We start from the raw sequence: 14,136 nt of genomic DNA, 5'->3' as shown, positions 1-14,136 counted from the left end.
GGCAAGGAGAAAAATCTGCTTTAGATTTCTCTATAATCAAATGGCACTTTCGTTGAACAAGGAATAGCCATCGTAATAAACTGAGGAAAGCCTAGATTGTTTACAAAAATACCATTGAAGAAAATCAAGTCACAACATATTTTTAGTTCAATGGAGATTATTTATTTTTATGGATTCCTCCATTTTTAAATTCAAAATTTATTCACAGTCTCAATACATCAACATAATAATCACTAAAAATTCTTGAGGTACTTACCTGCTAATAGGAGCCTTATTCAAAACATCATTATTCAAAGTCTAATCCTCCATAGGAACAAAGCAATATATGGGGAATTACATTTTGGGATATCAAAGTGGCTTATTGTACTGTTAGATAATTAAAACCTCAAATGTAAATGTGTATTTGTCATAAGAGTAATACAGTAATCTGTGAGGTTGATATTTTAACAGTGGGCTTAACTTATAAGCATTTTTGCTTATCACCCTTCATGGATTATGTTAGCATTTTAAAAGTATAATAAGCCAAAGATTGCACAAAAGAAAATTGCAATACCATTCACCATTATGAGGCTATCCTCCCTGCGCATCGCTGCTGCCACCATGGCTCACAAGGGCTGCAGTTGCCCTTTGGTGTGCACAAGATCACCCCATCAAAGGAGGCATAGACAGAGTTCCTGCTGGATAGCTGGGACTTTTTAAACATTCATATGGTACTTTCAGGTCATATTATTATAAAGCAGAGCATACAGTTTGCTGTCATAATATGCATGGTTTTCCTAATTTCTCTCATTAATTTTGGTTTCTATCATGCAGGGTGAAGTTCTCTTACTTTACGCACACAGGACCTTCTTCTTCTCTGCACCCTAAATTCACAACTCATTTTTTCCCTTCTCCCAAAGGGTGTGCAGAACTCTTGCCATTGTCCCCGATGCTGCACTGGGTAAAGAGAATGACAATGGGGGCAACCAGGTGACAGTGTACCACCATATCCCTGTCTCCCAAAACAAGGAGACTCAGAAGTACTCTGTGCTCCTAATGCACACTCCAAAAGAAAAAAAAAATTCCAAAAGCATTTCTCTCAGAGGCTCAACAGACTGATTAAATTGTCCAGGGACACACTAGATCAACTTCCTCAGAAATCTCATTTCCCTCCTTTTCAATGTGCTGAAACTTCCACTTCTAGATTTAAAGCTTCCACATGCCCATTGAGAATGTGGGGGACCTCACCTTTGCTGGATCACAGTCTCAGATCCACTTTAAATCAATCCCATTACAGACAGTAGAACATTCAGAAGGTTGGTTCTCCAAATAAATGAAACAATGTATCCACTCAAAAATTTTCTTTTTAATTTCCTCTGTTATAGAAATTGAACAATTGGCAAATGACTTATTTAAAAAATATGATATGACATATGATAGGACATACTCAAAAGAGAATGCAAGTGAATGATTTGGAAAATAGAAAAAAATTATTTGGAGTTCTTGAAACATAGTGTCTTAATAGATAAAGCATGCTGGCTATAAGAAAAGATTGCCTGAAATTTCAAAATAGACAAGAGATTACTGGGTGTTCTCTCTGCAGAGCTGGGCTTGCCTCTTTGATAGATTTTCTATTGACTGAGTAATTTTATAACTCTCTGTTGGCAGAGGTCAACTTCCATATTAATTTCTAATGGGTGTGCAGTTTCTGCCTTGTAGAAAAACAACCTTGCAGTGTATGGTTTATTGCTTATGGTTCAGTGTCCAGTATATTAACACTGAACATTAACCAGCATTGTGTTTGGCTGGTTGTCCATCTTCTCTGGACAATTCTCTATTTAATTGCTTATGAATACTTTATTCATCATATATTCTTTGAACTATTTTTAACAACTAATATTAATTAACTAATGGTTAGGTAAAAATCTTTGAGGTGTTCACTTCGTATTTTTCTCAGAGTTATGATTTCACTATTTTCAGAAATTTTAGTTCAACACTGGTTAAGAAGAAAAATGATATAGTTCTAAGAATAATCAAAAGCTCAAAGGAGAAAATAACACTTCTTTTGTGCTAGTAGTGCACTCTCCCAAATTTTACAATAATAAAAATTGATTTCATTTGTCTAAAATATGCAAGTAATCAAATGCAGAGTCTTCTATTCAGCTTATAAAACTAAACTAAGTATTAAATATTTATTGACCATCATTTTTGGGAATGTTACTCCTTGAACAACCTGTGCATTGTTGAGATAATATTATGAGATTGCTCTGGGACTCAAATCTGGCAAAAATTGTTTCCGATCATTGGATTTAAAATGTGTAATTTTATTTTACACACACACACACACACACACACACACACACTGCACACTATTATGTTTTATATGTGAGGTGTCCCCCAAAAGATCACAAGTGAGACAATGCAAGAAGGATCAGAGGAGAAATGATTGGTCTGTGAGAGTCTTAACCCAATCAGTGAATTAATCCCCTTATAGGGACTAACTTGAGTGGTAACTGGAGGCGGGTGGGGTGTGGCTGGAGGAGGTGGGAATGTGGGGCGCGGCTTTGGGCATGTGGAGTCTCTCTCTGCTTCCTGATCACCCTGTGAACTGCTTCCCTCTACCACCCTCTTCTGCCATGATGTTCTGCCTCATCTCAAGCCCCAGGGAATGGAGTCTGCTGTCTATGGACCGAGACCTCTGAAACCATGAGCACCTGAATAAACCTTTTATCTTCTACCATTGTACTGGTCAGCTCATTTAGTCACAGCAGTGAAATAGCTGACTAAAACACATATTAGATCTCAGTTATAATGATTATTTCCTTTTTTTTGTTTTGAAATGAGAAGAAGAGAGAATGGCAGTCGACTGTGTTAGGCACCAGGTTGTTTCTTGCATGCTGTGTGAACATTTCACTTCTATTTGCCTCCGTTCATTTTACTTGCCATGAGGCACAGGGGAGGAAGTCTTCAGAGTTTCCTCACTGCTAAGGGCCTATTATCAAGTGTTGGCACCTGTAGCAATGCGATCCCGTCTAGTGACGGTGCTGGTCCGGATGTTACTCTACAGTGTTACAGATAAAGCTTAAGAAGTGTTTATGTTCATCAGTAAGCTGGACGGCGCAGAGACTGCTGCGTGTGGGATGAAAAGGGACGCCTTTCAGAAACAAAGGGGCCTTGAGCAAATCCCTGTTCTTGCTGTATACTTCATAAAATTGAGAAATTAACGTGCAGAGTCTGGGTGACGTGCAGCCTCAGGTCTGCAGGCACCCAGGATCACCAGGGTTCTGGGGCAGGTACCAGGAACCAGGGCAGGGAGGTTCCTAGGTTTCTGCCTGTTGTTTTATGGCCCTTGCGTGTGTGTGTGTGTGTGTGTGTGTGTGTGTGTGTGTGTGTGAGACAGACAGAGAGACATACAGAGAAAGAGAGGAAGAGAGAAAATCATCCCCTGGTGATTCTGTGACGCTACAGTGCTCAACATAAAAACTTTTTTGAGATGCAAAGGAAAAAAAATGCCAAACCTAAGATGAAACCTAAACTGCAGGAACGGAAATCACGACAGGTTCTGAATCACAAATAGGCCTATCAAAAATATTTCACCAACCGGACCAATAGCAATATTAGCCTCCAGCTCCTGGCATTCATGAATCATGCAGCTCTAAGTCCTGTAAAACAGGGAGGGAGTTTAGGCTTCAAAACAGTGACATGCTGAGAATTGTTTCTCTCTCATGATGTGAACTTCATCAGCAAGGAGTTCCTTCTAGTTTTGTGATGGTGAAAAGACAATTATCTGCTACCTTGTACAGAAACAGAGTTATGCAGAAATGTTAGGTGTGTGTTTCCTTTTTTCTTTCTTAAACTTTTTTTCTCTTTTCTGATAAAACTTATTTTACAACTACAGGAGCTCCTTGTAAAACTTACAGATTTAACTTTCCATATTATTATCATTACATTTTCAATCCTAATTCTGTGTAACAATTTTACAAAGAATGGAGGCTCATTCAACTCTCTTTTCCATTTTCCTTCCAAATTTAATTCTCACAATCCTATAAGAAATATCATGTTCAGTCTTCTCTTTCAAGGGTCTCATTCCCATGGTAAAGATTACCTGCCCTAATGTCGCTCTTGAACCATTAAATATAACTGATTGCCAGCAGGGACCATACATCTCTGCCCGTCTGTGCTGTGAAGAGGAGGGGCGTTATGTAAATGGTGTGCATCTGGACAAGTCACACCTACGCCCATCCCCCAAACTAAGGAAAATGCACAAGTTTGGACACAGCAATTCCTTAAGCCAAGTGAACACCCAACCAAGCTCAAACCACCTGATCCTCATTTCTCCTGCTCCAATACCTACACGAGACTGTCCCTAGAATTGCAGCCCTGCTTTTCTGTGAACTTCTATCTGCCGTAATCCCCGGTGAAGCAGGAGCAGTCTGAGCTTTCTAACCTCCAATGTGTAATCTGGTTCTCATTTGTAAATCCCAAGACACTTAATATCTAGAGAACAATAAAAGATAGGCCTTTTCACACTCCCCATTAAATATTCCCTTTAATCATTTTGACACCTTATCCACATTCCTCCTGTGTAATGAATTTTAATTGATTTTCTCAGTCTTAGAGCACATTCATATTTTGCATCTAGAGAACAATAAAAAGGATAAATTATTTACAGAATCCACAGAGTCATTCAATTATTTTAAACCTGGGACCACATGCTCTCATTCTTAATTAGTTACTTAAGAAAAATGCATTTATACCTAACCAATTTGCTTTATCCAAAAGGAGGGAGATAAAACTAATTTTTAGTCTCACTCTAATACCTTGGTAAGAAAAATGAAACATTATAATGAAATCTTTGGACTACTTTCTAGTGTTCTTCTGGTTATTTTCTTAAATGAGCCTTGATATCATACAGATTATTGTTTTTATACAATGTCAATTATATATATATATATATGGGATGAATTTTATCAATTGCTTTGTTCTGCAAACATAGTAAAGGAAAGCATAATTTATGCATTTGTTGTTAGAATAATTAGATCCTTATGGTTTTGTTATTTATTTGTTTATTTCATTTTCCTTTTTTGGTAGATGAGTCAACTTAAACTTCCCACTGCGTTTACTGGATATTTTAAAGTATCGTGAAAACAGTGGTCTTGCAGGAAGGATCCAAGGAAGGATGACCCAAAGAAGGTCATAAGATGCTGGAGTGCTGTCCGTGGTCTTCCTGCTGCAGCCCCACCCACCACACCCGAATCACACACCCTGCTAGACCACAGGCAGTCAGCTCCTCCCTGGCTCACCCAGAGCTGTGCTTCAACTGCTGTCTGGTGCTCATATAAAGATGTCAGCACCTGAGGTCTGGGCCCTTCCCCGTCTCACCATGCTAGGCTGCTGCCCTCTGGACCCAGGAACAGTGCTAACTACAGGGTTCCTCACCTATCCCACAAAACGTGCCAAGAGTGCATCTTTACTTCCAGGTTTTCCCATAGGAAGCAGACTGGGGGGTTAGCTCAATCTGCCAGGGCTTCAGGTCTTGGCAGTTACCGTCATCTGTGCATGCTAACCTGAGGTCCAGCTCTTCCATTGAAAACTGAGGCACCGTCCCTGGGCTGCTGGGGAATGATGCAGATCCTGTGCTCACCTCAGGATCTGCAGGAGGGCCCAAGCATATGTGTGCCCTCTGAGCCTCAGGTGATTCTGATGCAGATGTATTTGGAAGTCCACATTTTGAAAACACCTCCGTAGACATTATTCGTCCCGCTTACAGATCAGGGAACTGCAGAGCCAGCATTTTTCCAGACTGGTAATAAACAGATAATCTGACGCCAATGTTTATACTTTCAAAAACATACCTGAATTGATGGAATTGTTTTTTCTTGCATTTCACACTTTTATTTTAAACTCTAGTTTTTTTTTTTTTTTTTCCAAAGGGAGTAGCAGTCTGAGTATTCATGCAGGATTATCTGCTCAAATCAATATATTTGCTGAGAATTATGACTGATTCAAAATTTGATGGACTGAACTGGTCAATTGTTGAGCCTAAAGGTTCGTTGTACTAACCACAAAGGTGGCAAGAGGGAAGGGGGACCGACGGATGTGATTGAACTCAAGGCCATAATTGTGATTCATATGAATTAAGCAGCACAGGTGTACATGTCCCCCCGCCACAGGAACAGAGCATGAGGTTGCCACAGGTAGAGATTTCAAATAACATTAATCTCATATTGCTCAGGAAAATTTAACAAATCACATTTCTCCTCTTCCCCAAGTTTTATTGAAGAGTGGACATGTTTTGCCATTCAGCCACACTATGAAATTTAGAGCTTAAGCTCTGTGAATATCATTTCAAACAGTTCATATTCCTTCAGATCTTTGAGAGGATAAACTCAAGAGCATTTTGACCACAGACCAAAAAAGAAGAATATTTTCAATAAAGCTTGTCTTAAAATATGAAAGAAATCATGATCTTAGAAATGAAAAATGCACTTATTCAGGTCCAGGTTTTGGGGTAAACATGGTGACCGGATTAGCTCTGCACTGGTTATGGGACACAGTGCTGGGGCCACAGGAAGCTCCTAAATGTTGTCCTGTCCTGAGATAAAATAGATTGATTTGTTCATCGTCAGTCACATACAGTGTATCATTGGATTTTCTTATTTCTGAACTTAAAATGAACTTTATTTCATGATATAATTCTACTTCAAAGAGAAACAATTATGGAAAGATAAAATGCCAACCCCCTACGCCTTCTCACACACACACACACACACACACACACACACACACACACACACACACATACACACGGTTGCAAAGGTACGACAACGAAGGATTCTTATTTTGTAAAATGAGTGGTTGGCAGTTTGAGTTTAGTGATTATTTTTGCACTAATAAAATAGTACCTTTTAAAATGATTTTTGTTTTATTAGGAAAACTTTTCTTTAAAAAATACTGTAGTACATTCTGGGAAACAGTTTTCTCTGTACTGCTGCTTCTTTCGACTACTAGCACTTGTTATACTTACTTGTATCAATTTAACACAGATTTAGTCTGAGTGCAACTTGACCCGTTTTTCTTTAAACCTCAGAGTACATAATCTGAGACCATGAATTGGGTTTAGCAAGAATATTTGGAGAAATTAAAAAGCATATTCCCTCTCCCTTGCTTGCTTGTGCTGCCAAAATATGTAGTTGCTTGGCCAACTGTTTGCAAAATGGATTTACCCATTTGTGATGTCATTCTGTAGACCACTGGAGTACATGCAGTTCTTATCTGAAACTTTTGTGGGGAAATGTCCACACGGATGTATTAATTTGTTGATCATTTGGTAGTATCATTTTTAATTGAGTAATAATTGATTTCACATTACAACTTGCTTAGAACACATTAAATTTGTTTTTGTACTTTTTAGAGAATTCTACTTATTCTTTTGGTTTTACAGGGTTTTCCTGTGTTATTTGGGGGGAGGGTTCTTTCTCCTTTCTTCTGGAGCTCTTCCATTTCTATTTAAAACTTTGTAGCAGCGGCCCCCCGTGTGGTCTCAGCCTGCGTACATCGCCTTCAGGGACTTTATATATGGTGAGTGACTAGGATGTTTATGATCATGCATTTTATTGTATTGTAAATGTTCCTTCAGCATTTTGCAGTTTTTTAAGATTAGACATTCTCTGCATAAAATTGGATTAGATTTAAATGTAAACTGTATTCTATCAGATCAAAGAAAAGAATGGAATACATGATAAGCTTTCCATCTGGAGAGAGCTGAGAGGCGATTGCCAGTGATTTGCGAGCAGTCTCCTGTGCCACCGAAGACAGACACTTCCTGAGGCCACGTCCCCGACCCCCGTGCTCCTCGGTCCCTGCTCTCTGCACAGCAACTCAGGAGCACTCTTTCTTCTCTCAGGAGCATTTTATTTTTCCATTTCACAAGGTCATTTTTAAAATAATCTTTTTTTTTCTTTTTGGTCAGCATTCAACTTGATCTTGTCAAGCTCATATGTCCATTGGAGGGTCAGACCTTTCAAATGATGTTAGCTGTTGCATTTGTTATTTATCTCTCTTGTTGCGGCTTTAACTTTCCTTACGATGGCGTTCAGCAAGCCACACTTTATGTCCATCCATAAACAGCTACACTTTCGGGGTCAGCAGTCTGCATTTATATCATCAGGACTCTGAAGACATCATTCGATCCTGGGCCATGTAGAATATTTTTATTTTTCTTTTCTTGAGGAATTTGTTTTCCCTGGAGATGTTAATTGTTTTTTTTTTTTTTTTTTTTTGCCTCATTTTCCATATATCAATTCCACTTTCCTCTGAGTTTTCCTCCAGAAATAAAATATTTTTCTAAATACCACTGTGCCTCAGAAGTCACGGGCTTAGCCAGTGACCCCTGATGCTCTGACCTACGTTTCTTACTCTCTGTATCTCCCTTTATGGCTGTAGGCTCCTCCTTCCCTCTCTTGCTTGATCAACCGCTATGGCCTTCATTAGATAATGACTTCAGTTACCTTTAAGTCTCTCCACCAGTAGCTTTTAGACTAAGTGCATCAAGGTAAACAATTCTTCAAAATTTTCATGTTGAAACATCTATAATCTCATTTAGGTGATAGTTCTTATGGGAACAGAATTGTAGGTTGGCCAAAATTCTTTCTTTATTTAAGGTATACCTGCATTGCCCTCCGACTTTGAATATCATTTGTGGTTCTTTATACAAAACCTTTTTTAGCTTTTCTCTCTGAAAAACCTCCTGGATAACAGTGTCTTAAAATTTTAGCATCACAGACAGACACCAATCTATGTTCCTCCATTGTCCCAGGCGCTCAGTGTGCCTAGTAACTCCGGACAGGATCCCTGCCTTCCAGAAACAATTCAAGGGCTTTTCTTCACTCTGCTAATTTCTGTCCTCTTGGAGGAACTGTTTCTGTCAGGGGTTGAAGAGACCTGGTCCCCTTCCTCTCCTGTCGCCCTACATTTTTGTTTTTGTTTGCTTTTGCTCTGCTTTGCAGGATCCTTCATTTACCTTCCCAGCCAGTGTGTGCAGTTTCCATTCCGGTATGCATTGTTCTTTATTGTGCCCTGAACAGGCCTTGTCACTGCATCCTGGTCCTTCTGCAGGGCGCTCCTTCTCTTCTCTCTCTGAGAACAGGAACATCATTATCATTTCTTCCTGTACACTGTGCTTCCTTCAAGTTTCTTTTGTTTGCCTGTTTTGTTTTGATCAACTTATTTTATATTTCTTGGTTCCGTTTTCTGCATATCTTTAAAGATGAATTGAAATCCGCTTTGAAACTTCCTCTCTGTGCTCTGAACGGTGGGCCTCCCAGCTGGTAAGTGTCTGCTCAACTGTCATAGTGACGCGCCTGGCTGGCTTCAATCAGAGTTCCCAGGGCATCATCTGGAAGCCTGGTCAACTGACTGGCTAGACTCCCCAACGTCACTTCCCAGTCTGATCACAGGAATACAATTTTGGATGCCCTCACTGTAGGAACTGGTAGGAGAAGAGTTTGGGATAGGGTGGCGTGGATTTCAGCACTCCAGAGCGGGGTTTCCGCTTGGTTCCACATTATACCACTCTGACTCCCAACCAACCCACGGTCCTCAATTCCAGAGGCTCGCCGTTCCATCTTCCCCATGGGATCAACTTCCAGCCTCTGCTGGGATGTGGGCGGGGCAGTCTCAACCTAAGGGGCAGAGGAAAACCCTTGCAGCTGACCCTGGTCCTTTCAGTCCCCTGTTATCACTGCCTTGGAATCCGTGAGGCCACCCGGAGTGAAGGTGTGCTCTTCCTTTCCCACAGATGTCTTCCTTATTAGATGCACAGACTGTGAAGCAGATATGTGCAAATGTTTTCCATATTTTAAAAATGCTTTTAAATCAGTATTGTTTTAAATGTTCCTCATATTGAAACACAAATCTGTGTCAGACATTTTTTTAGTTTTTAAATTTTCATCTTGAAATATTTTACTGAAAAATTACCATAGTTATTGAATTCACATTCATATAAACTAAAAGGAAGTTCATAAAAGCATATTTTTAAAAATAGTTATGCCAGGAAATGAATCATATTCTTTATATACACAGAAAATTGTAAACGCAGACTTCAGAGATAGGCAATAATGGACTCTGATAATTGCCAACATTTTATTCATTAAGTTGATTTTGTTTATTTTTGAGAAATCTTTCAAATTGTTCATGAATATAAACACAAAAAATGTAGCAAAAGGAAGTGAGGGGAGAAAAGGGATGGCGAGCAAAGGTGGGGGGTGGACATCAGGGGTGCACCACGTGTGCAGGTTCAGAGGGAACATCACAGTGAGACCCACCGAATCACACACTTAATGCCTGTCGATGAAAGTTAACAAGGCAGCAATGAAATACTCATTGTAATTCTACAGAAAGAAAAGCAAAGAAAACATAAGGATGCCCAGGTACTGTGCCATGAGTGGAGGCAACCTATTTTCTACAGATTGAAATTACAACATTACAGAATCTCTTTTTTTTTTTAATTTCATGCTCAGTGAAAATTTATTCGTCAAAAATGAAGGCGCAATGAAGGCCTTAGAGGAACAATAACAACAACAACAAAAAAGGAGTTTTTAAAGTTGCACTGTTTAAATGAAATAGTAGTAACACAGAGATGCATACTTTAACTTTTAGCAGAAAATTAATTGTCCCAAAACACACACTTACTTGGAAACCTGAATCATTTCCAAAGTGGTATTACAAATTATGTTTAAATCATTCAATCATATTGAGACAACAACAGCAACAAAAAAGGTAGTCTCTTTTATGGACTCTCTTAAACACAGATTTGCACTTCAATTCCATTTATAAATTTTATTCTTTTGTAAATATAGCCACTATCCTGACTGATGTATTTCAATCATGGGGTTAATCAAAAAAAGTATATTTTCCCAAAAAATAGTAAAAATGATTTTCAGATATTTTTGTAATAAGGAAATCAATAAAAATAAATTTTGTACCCTGAGGATTACTTTATAATAAATATTTGAGGTAAAATGAACACCTAAATTTCACATATAAAATACAAATATTTTATGATCTCAACATTAAAAGTGAAGATAAGAGAACATAGAAGATAAACGCTCTTGGTAATAAATTACTCATGCACAGCATTTTACTTGTGTATTAATACTCCATATTTATTTGCATGAAAATGTATTTGTTTTGCTATTTAAACCTCAGCTTTCCTTTTTTTATCTTTAATATATCGTACGTAAAGAGTGTCTTGAAATGACCTCAATAACAATAACATAACCAAGATAATTCCAGTTTCCATAAACACGAACATTAAAGTAACAAAATTTCATAAGAGCATCCACATTTACAAAATTGAATTGTGTCACCTTTACACATTTCATTTAGCATATTTTGCTTGGTCTCTAGGAGCTTACCGTGCATGGGTATTGTCAATTTGGGCTTCAAAATTGAGTTTGAGTAATCTAAACACAACCTATAAAACTCAAATTCCTCCATGGAGAGTCTCCATGTCACATCTGTATAGAGGTTATGAAACTTTCAGCCCATTAAAACTTTTCAGATGTATGTTATGAAGACCAAAGATAAAAAGTTATTCAGTCTCTATTAAAATATATGTCTTCAGTTAACAGAATTGTTTTAATTAAACCAATGTCATTGGGATAGTTTATTGGGGAATAGATACAATTTAAAACACATGCTAAAGTCACTAATGCCTAAGTCCCGACTAGCTGCTATTGCATATCTGATATCAATGAATCATTTATTTTCACCTTTAAAAACAAACTTTCAACCTTGCAGCCATCTTCTCCTTTTCCATAAAACACAACTGTCCAAAGTTGTATGTAGTTTGAGTTTCTGAGATACACCTCAGTTTGACTGTACAAGGTCTTTGTAGAGTGGGAGGCTGGGGAGACGTATGGTTTGATTTTCTCCTGGCAGAGCTCATGGTACTGATATCACATAAATATTACCCGGGTAGGTATTTACCAAAATGATAGCACATGCTTGATGTGCTGGTAAGGGACCACACGGAATCAAGGTGACCATGGTCTGTGCTTCCTGGTTCATGTCTGCCTCCCACTGATTCAGTGGATTCTTACAACTTGTTTTCTGCAAGCCTTTCCTCTTAGTCCATGGTGTGGCAATATGTAATTTACATCACTGCTCTCTCCTGAGCAGCTTGTGTTTTAGATAAAAGGAAAAAACTATATGAAATGTGTTACCAAATACATGTTCTAATAGCAAAAAGGAGTGGGGAAGTCTTCACAGAAAGAGTCAAATCTAGATTCTATGTACAGAAGGATTTTGGCTGAATCTTAGAGAGTAGTAAATGTTCAAAAAGCAATCTTCCTTGTGCTTTGGGAGTCCTGTTAAGGAAGTCTGGTCCTCAGCCAACACGATGAAGATTTGGGCCTACTTTGTCTTCTTTTTGGGATTTTAATTGGAATTGCACTGAATCTATATAGTACTTTTGGTAGAATGGCCATTTTGACAAAATTAATTCTGCCTGTCCAAGAACTTGGGGGATCTTTCCATCTTCTAAGGCTTTCTTCAATTTCTTTCTTTAGTGTTCTGTCATTTTCATTATAGAGATCTTTCATTTCTTTTATTAGATTGATTCCCAAGTATTTTATTTTTTTAGTCTATTGTGAATGGAATGGTTTTCCTAAGTTCTCTTTCATAGGATTCGTCACTTATGAGTAGTAATGCATTAGATTTATGCATATTGATTTTATATCCTGCTACTTTGCTGAATTCATTTATTAGTTCTAGAAGTTTTCCAGTGGAGTTTTTGTTTTTGGATCCTCTAAATATAGAATCATGTTATTGGCAAATAGTGACAACTTGAATTCCTCTTTTCCTATTCATATCGTTTTAATTTCTTTGATCTGTCTAATTACTCTGGCTAGTGTTTCAAGGATGATGTTGAATAGAAGTGATGAAAGAGGATATCCCTGCCTTGTTCCAGTTTTTAGAGAGAATGCTTTCAGTTTTTCTCCATTTAGAATGATGTTGGCCATGGGCTTAGCATAGATAGCCTTTACAATGTGGAAGTATGTTCTTACTATACCTAGTTTTTCTAGTGTTTTAAGCATGAAGTGTGCTGTATTTTACCCAACACTTTTTCAGCATCTATTGAAATAATCATATAATTCTTAACTTCAAGCCTATTGATGTGATGAATTATGTTTATTGATTTCCAGATGTTGAACCAAACTTGCATCCCTGGGATGAACCCCACTTGATCATGGTGCATTATCTTTTAAAAATGTTTTTGTATGTGATTTGTCAGAATTTTGTTAATAATTTTTGCATCTCTGTTCATCAGGGATATTGGTCTAAAGTTTTAGAAAAGAAATGATGTACCACATTTGTATACAATGAATCAGAATGCAGTCTGTAAAAAATTTTTAAAAAGAAAAAAGAAAAAAAATTTAAAAGCAATCTTCCCACAGGTTGAAATAGCTAAATAGTATGCAGTATTAGCAATTTTCAAGACTCAACTGAGTAAATACCTGTAGATTTGTACAAAAACCAATGGAGCTTTTAAACAACCCTGAAGAATTATATTTCCATCTGCTCATCAAAGTACTTTTAAGCAATAATGTCAGAAATAGATGCATTATTTATTATGTTAGTGAAATATACTTTCTATAATACCAATATACTATCTATTACACAAATAAGTAAAGAACAGCATTACTGAAAAATAAAATAGAACATATATTCAGAAAATTTATTATATTTTTATTTTATTTTGATGTTTCTACTTATGGGGCTTGTTACATTGATCAAAATATGGAATATCTACATATATTAAAATTTACTGAATCACTTAACTTTGCCCTAATGCAAATACAAATCCTATTTACTTCCTTCATTGGACACTCCATAAATAGTTGCTCTCTATGGAAACGAGACTAGATCAAGAATGACCCATGTGTTGCTGCTGTCCTTGCCCATCCTGGATAGCCTACAGTTTTTAGTTTTTGTTCTTTATTCAGTGTATCATTTGTTTACATTCAAATTTAAAATAATTTTGGCTACAGTAAAGCTCTATTCTAACCATAGATTATATTTGAAATGTGACATGGGAACCTATCACTCTATCCAGCTGGAGACAAACTGGTTCTACAACTACTTTGGCTTTTT

The sequence above is a fragment of the Sciurus vulgaris genome (assembly GCF_902686455.1).
Source record: "Sciurus vulgaris genome assembly, chromosome: 9".
In the NCBI taxonomy this organism is placed as follows: domain Eukaryota; kingdom Metazoa; phylum Chordata; class Mammalia; order Rodentia; family Sciuridae; genus Sciurus; species Sciurus vulgaris.
This window is presented reverse-complemented; position numbering follows the sequence as displayed.